Raw genomic sequence first — 7288 nt, 5'->3', positions numbered from 1 at the left:
ATAAGGAGTGGCAAGAGCCTAAGCTTGGGGATGCCCAAGGCACCCCAAGGTAATATTCAGGGACAACCAAGAGCCTAAGCTTGGGGATGCCCCGGAAGGCATCCCCTCTTTCGTCTTCGTTCATCGGTAACTTTACTTGGAGCTATATTTTTATTCGCCACATGATATGTGTTTTGCTTGGAGCGTCAATTTATTTTGTTAGAATTTGCTTTATGTTATTTAGAACAATGTTTTGCATCTTTTATTTCAATAAAAGTGGCATTGATAGCCTTTACTAAGCCTATTTTAGAAGTCCACATGTTGCTGTTTGAAAACAGAAAGTTTACCGCCGTTGCAATAATTCCCTAGAAAAGTCAGAATGTGATAAAATGTTTAAACCTTTTGCATATTAATATCTGATAAATTTACTACAGTGTGAATTTTCTTTCATAATTTTTGGAGCTAGGGAAGTATGGATGTTGCTGCATTCTTTACAGACTGTCCTGTTTAGGCAGATTGTTGTTATGTTTGCATTGTTTGCATATGTTTGCTTCTTTAATGATTCTATTTGAGGATAGGACTATTAAATATGCAGAGGCATTTAGTATGCAATGTTTAATAATAATTTTAGTGATTTGCTACAGTAGAGTATGATAAGGTTTTGGCAATGGTTTATGCTAACTTATCTCACGAGTCCTTGTTGAGTTTTGTGTGGATGAAGCTTTTGAGATTTAGGGAGACCGTGATATGAGAGGAATTAAGGAGACACAAAAGCTCAAGGTTGGGGATTCCCAAGGCACCCCAAGATAATATTTCAAGAATTCTCAAGTGTCTAAGCTTGGGGATGCCCCGGTTGGCATCCCACCTTTCTTCTTCAACAAACTATCGGTTAGTATCGGTTGATCCTAAGTTTTTGCTTCTTCACATGATGTTTGCTATTCTTAGATGCCATTTTATTTTGCTTTGCTTGCTGTTTGAATATAATACCAAGATCTTAAATTATTAAATGTTAGAGAGTCTTCACATAGTTGCATAATTATTCGACTACTCATTGATCTTCACTTATATCTTTCGGAGTAGTTTGTCATATGCTCTAGTGCTTCACTCTTATCTTTTAGAGCATGGTGGTAGTATTATTTTGAAGAAATAGATGAAATATCATGCTTCACTTATATCATTTTTAGAGTCTTAAATAGCATGGTAATTTTCTTAAAAGCCTAATATGCTAGGTATTCAAGAATAATAAAATTCTCTTATGAGTGTGTTGAATACTATGAGAAGTTTGATACTTGATAATTGTTTTGAGATATGGAGATGGTGATATTAGAGTCATGCTAGTTGAGTAGTTGTGAATTTGAGAAATACTTGTGTTAAAGTTTGTGATTCCCGTAGCATGCACGTATGGTGAACCGTTATGTGATGAAGTCGGAGCATGATTTATTTATTGATTATCTTCCTTATGAGTGGCGGTCGGGGACGAGCGATGGTCTTTTCCTACCAATCTATCCCCCTAGGAGCATGCGCATAGTACTTTGTTTCGATAACTAATAGATTTTTGCAATAAGTATGTGAGTTCTTTATGACTAAGGTTGACTCCATGGATTATACGCACTCTCACCCTTCCACCATTGGTAGCCTCTCTAGTACCGCGCAATTTTCGTCGGTACCATAAACCCACCATATACCTTCCTCAAAACAACCACCATACCTACCTATTATGGCATTTCCATAGCCATACTGAGATATATTGCCATGCAACTTTCCACCGTTCCGTTTATTATGACACGCTTCATCATTGTCATATTGCTTTGCATGATCATGTAGTTGACATCGTATTTGTGGCAAAGCCACCGTTCATAATTCTTTCATACATGTCACTCATGCATCATTGCACATCCTGGTACACCGCCGGAGGCATTCATATAGAGTCATATCTTGTTCTAAGTATCCAGTTGTAATTCTTGAGTTGTAAGTAAATAAAAGTGTGATGATTATCATTATTAGAGCATTGTCCCAGTGAGGAAAGGATGATGGAGACTATGATTCCCCCATAAGTCGGGATGAGACTCTGGACGAAAATAAATAAATAAAAGAGGCCAAAGAAGCCCAAAAAAAGAGGCCATAAAAAAGAGAAGGCCCAAATAAAAAAACTATAAAAAAATAAAAAAATGAGAGAGAAAGAGAGAAGGGGCAATGCTAGTATCCTTTTACCACACTTGTGCTTCAAAGTAGCACCATGATCTTCATGATAGAGAGTCTCCTATGTTGTCACTTTCATATACTAGTGGGAATCTTTCATTATAGAACTTGGCTTGTATATTCCAATGATGGGCTTCCTCAAATTGCCCTAGGTCTTCGTGAGAAAGCAAGTTGGATGCACACCCACTAGTTTCTTTTGTTGAGCTTTCATACATTTATAGCTCTAGTGCATCCGTTTCATGGCAATCCCTACTCACTCACATTGATATCTATTGATGGGCATCTCCATAGCCCATTGATACGCCTAGTTGATGTGAGACTATCTTCTCCTTTTTGTCTTCTCCACAACCACCATTCTATTCCACCTATAGTGCTATGTCCATGGCTCATGCTCATGTATTGCGTGAAGATTGAAAAGTTTGAGAACATCAAAAGTATGAAACAATTGCTCGGCTTGTCATCGGGGTTGTGCATGATTTAAATATTTTGTGTAGTGAAGATGGAGCATAGCCAGACTATATGATTTTGTGGGGATAACTTTCTTTGGCCATGTTATTTTGAGAAGACATAATTGATTTGTTAGTATGCTTGAAGTATTATTATTTTTATGTCAATATGAACTTTTGTCTTGAATCTTTCGGATCTGAATATTCATATCACAAGTAAGAAGGATTACATTGAAATTATGCCAACTAGCATTCCACATCAATCTATTTGATGTAATCTTCTTTTTGCGGTGTGTTTGTTGAGACCGATGAATTGTGGGTTTATGATCAAGTCTATCTATGAATAATATTTGAATCTTCTCTGAATTCTTTTATGCATGATTGGTTATCTTTTCAAGTCTCTTCGAATTATCCGTTTGGTTTGGCCAACTAGATTGGTAGTTCTTGCCATGGGAGAAGTGCTTAGCTTTGGGTCTGATCTTGCGGTGTCCTTACCTAGTGACAGAAGGGGCAGCAAGGCACGTATTGTATCGTTGCCATCGAGGATAACAAGATGGGGTTTATTTCATATTGCATGAAGTTATCTCTCTACATCATGTCATCTTGCTTAAGGCGTTACTTTGTTTTTAACTTAATACTCTAGATGCATGCTGGATAGCGGTCGATGAGTGGAGTAATAGTAGTAGATGCAGAATCGTTTCGATCTACTTGTCACGGACGTGATGCCTATATACATGATCATGCCTAGATATTCTCATAATTATGCTCAGTTCTATAAATTGCTCAACAGTAATTTGTTCACCCACCGTAGAATACTTATGCTCTTGAGAGAAGCCACTAGTGAAACCTATGGCCCCCGGGTCTATTCTCATCATATCAATCTCCATCACTTTTATATTGTTTTGCTATTTACTTTGCTTTTACTTTTTACTTTGCATCTTTATATCAAAAGTACCAAAAATATTCTATCTATCAGATCTCACTCTCGTAAGTGACCGTGAAGGGCTTGACAACCCCTAATCGTGTTGGTTGCGAGTAGCTATCGCTTTGTGCAAGTACGAGGGACTTGAGCGTGGGCTCCTACTGGATTGATACCTTGGTTCTCAAAAACTGAGGGAAATACTTACTCTACTCTGTTGCATCATCCCTTCCTTTTCGGGGAAAACCAACGCAAGCTCAAGACGTAGCAGAGGCAAACTTAATTCCATTTTTTTTGTAATTTTCTTTTATAAACTAAACTAGTGATACAACAAGAAACAAAAAGATTCGATTGCAAGATCTAAAGATATACATTCAAGCGCTAACCTTCCCAGCAACGGCGCCAGAAAAGAGCTTGATGTCTAGTACACAACCTTCTTCTTGTAGACGTTGTTGGGCTTTCATGTGCAGAGGTTTGTAGGACAGTAGCAGATTTCCCTCAAGTGGATGACCTAAGGTTTATCAATCCGTAGGAGGCGTAGGATGAAGATAGTCTCTCTCAAGCAACCCTGCAACCAAATAACAAATAGTCTCTTGTGTCCCCAACACACCCATACACTGGTAAATTGTATAGGTGCACTAGTTCGGCGAAGAGATGGTGATACAAGTGCAATATGGATGGTATATAAAGGTATTTGTAATCTGAAAATATAAAAACAGTAAGGTAACTAATGGTAAAAGTGAGCATAAACGGTATCTATTATATTATTAAAACGATAGAAAAAGAACGGTTAAGATTTATCAATGTTAAGTCATGAGATTTGAATGGCTAAGATTCTATACAGTTGTTTTAGATTCTATATGGGAAAACTTTGTTTTTGCCACTCTAGCTTTTGCCAATTTTGCTTATGCCACTCTAGAATTTGACATCTCACTTTTGCCACTCTTTGCTTTTGACAATACATCACAAATGATATTCCGTGGCAAAACCGATAATTTTTCATTTCACTTTTGCCACTCTTAGCTTTTGACAATGTATCACAATTGCCACTCTGAAAATTTTGCTTTTGCCACTGAATGGCAAAAGTGATATATTGTCAAAAGCTAAGAGTAGCAAAAGTGAACTGTCAAATTCTAGAGTTGCATAAGAAAAGTGGGCAAAAACTAGAGTGGTAAAAACAAAGTTTTCCCCTAGGTTAATAGGTTAGTCCCCCAAATAATATAAAATAGCATATAAATGCATATCAAACATCCAAGATGAATAATATAATAGTATGGAACAATAAAAAATTATAGATACGTTGGAGACGTATCACTCGGGTAGCAGTTTATAGTACGCCACAAATTTGAGTCTTTCTATAGTTTTGAGTTTTTTTATTTATTATCTTGAATCTTTATAATTTTGAGTCATTCTATAATTTTGAATCTTTATATTTTGAGTTTTTTATTGTTTAAAGTGTTCTAGAATTTTGAATCTTTTATAATTTTGAGTCTTTTTATTTATATTTTTTGAATCTTTTATATTTTTTTTTAACTTTTAATTATATTCCTGAAAATGTCCTATTGGGCCTAGCCCTACATTTCTGACTCGGCCGGGTCAAAACCTAGGGGGGCATAGTCCCCTCACTCCACTACTCGACTCTCTCTCTCCCTCTCTCTCTCTCTCTCTCTCTCTCTCTCCCCCTCCTTTTCACCGCCGCCTCTGTCGATCGACCCCCTTTTGTCGATGATTCCAAACATTTCCGGTGTTGAAGTATTCTTCTAGGCCCCCCCTCTCGTTGCCATTATCGACCATTTTCTGTTAATCATTTATTTCATCCAAAATGTTAGGGTTTCGGCGATGAAGGCATGTGACGGCGATGAAGATGTAGGCGGTCAACGGCGCACCGCGCTGCAATCTTCGGTGAGCATCTCCCTCCCCATTTGTTTTCTTCACTCTAGATTAGTTAGGGTTCAGTGCCGGAGCTTGAGATGAAAACATGGGAGGAGGGGGGGGGCATGGGCTGAAAATATGTTTATGTTACTCTCTAGCTATTATACTGAACATTGATTATGAAGTTTCAGAGTATGTAATCTTCTAAGTTCTCTGTATAAACTGTGGTGAATGGTTATTGTTTAGTTGGACTTTTTTAGGAATAATTTGGTTGATTCATAGTAATGCCACATCATGAGTTATTCATAATAACTTATTCGATCTGATTTGACATGATGGAATAATTCCTTAGTGTCGAGGTTATCTCTAGCAAATGTATCGTGCACGTGTGTGCTTCCTTCCTTGTTGTCATATATAGTTCAATTGTCAAATGTCATATTGTAGGCAACTGTTGTCATGCATAGTTCAATTGTCATTTGTTGTCATAGTTCAATGGTCCTAGAGCCAAACACCTCAAAGTATTGTAGTGTTCTTGACATACTTTAAAAATACTTTGCAACCCAACACAACATTGTTTATTTTTCTAGCAAATTAAAGTGCATCAGGTCATGGCTAATTATAGAGGCAACCACAATCTCTTCGAGGCTCATCTATATACCACCAATAGCCTGCAAGAGGTGAATGCCTCGCTGAAGGCGAAGACAGGTCAATTACTGAACGAGAAGGCTGATCTCTTCTCCAAGACTAATAGGATGAGGGATGAGAGAGATCAGCTGATCGAGGAGAGGGATAAGTTGAAGAAGGAGAGAAAACTCCTCAGGACCGAGATGAATGACCTTAAGATGGAGATAAATCATTTGAAAAAATATGGACAAAACAACAGACACAAGATTCGTCAGTTGAAGTTAACTATTTAGTTTGTGAAGTTGAATTATGGAGTTCTTTAACTAGCTAGTATCTTTTATGAAGTTGAATTATTTAGTTTGTGAAGTAGAATATATTTTTTATTAGCAAAAGATCAATTTGTTGGTGTTGGCCAATAAGGTACAACAGTGGTAAGGTACATTTATTGCTAGTGTTGGCCACGTGGCACATCATCATCATGTGAAATACTGCTGACATGGGCTCCAACGGCACCACTAATTTTTAACAGTGGCGCCATATTGCTGGCGTCGGGGCTCGACGCTAGCAAGACCGTTTGTGCCACATCATAGCTAGGCTTTTCTGCACTAGTGAGGTATTACAACAAACACGATTGCACGACCAACAGACACTTTGACTTATGCCCCCCTTCAAGATTTTATGAAAAGTCAACGAGCAGGAGTTTTGCGCCGTAAGCGCCGTAATATTACCCGAAACTTCATTTTTCATAGTCGAAAGTTTACATCAGATAGTGTGGGAAGCCACCACCAGTATTAACCCATAAAATTCCATTTTCCGGAAATATAATGTGAAAAATACAAGTAAAAAGGAAAAAAAATCAAACCTACAAACTAACTTTGTTTGTGTATTAAACAATATTCAATATTTTGAAAAAACTTTTGTGTATTAAAAATGTTAATGAAATTGAAAAAATAATCACCAGTTCAAATATTGTTTACTAGTTTAATAAAATGTTCTAGAAATTCAAAAAATGTCCCCGGATCACAAATTAGTTCATCGATTCATAAAATGCTCGTGATTTCAAAAAAAAAGTTCACAGATTTGAAAAAATGTTCACCAACTTAAAAAATGTTCATCATTTAAAGAATAATTCAAAGGTTTTAATAACCGCCATAGGGGCGCCCGTGTCATCGTAGAAGTATATATATAAGGACACGTAGGCATTTGGAATTTGGAAAACGTATTGAGGAATTTCCACATGGATCCCCCG

The sequence above is a fragment of the Triticum dicoccoides genome, chromosome 1A (assembly GCF_002162155.2).
Source record: "Triticum dicoccoides isolate Atlit2015 ecotype Zavitan chromosome 1A, WEW_v2.0, whole genome shotgun sequence".
In the NCBI taxonomy this organism is placed as follows: domain Eukaryota; kingdom Viridiplantae; phylum Streptophyta; class Magnoliopsida; order Poales; family Poaceae; genus Triticum; species Triticum dicoccoides.
This window is presented reverse-complemented; position numbering follows the sequence as displayed.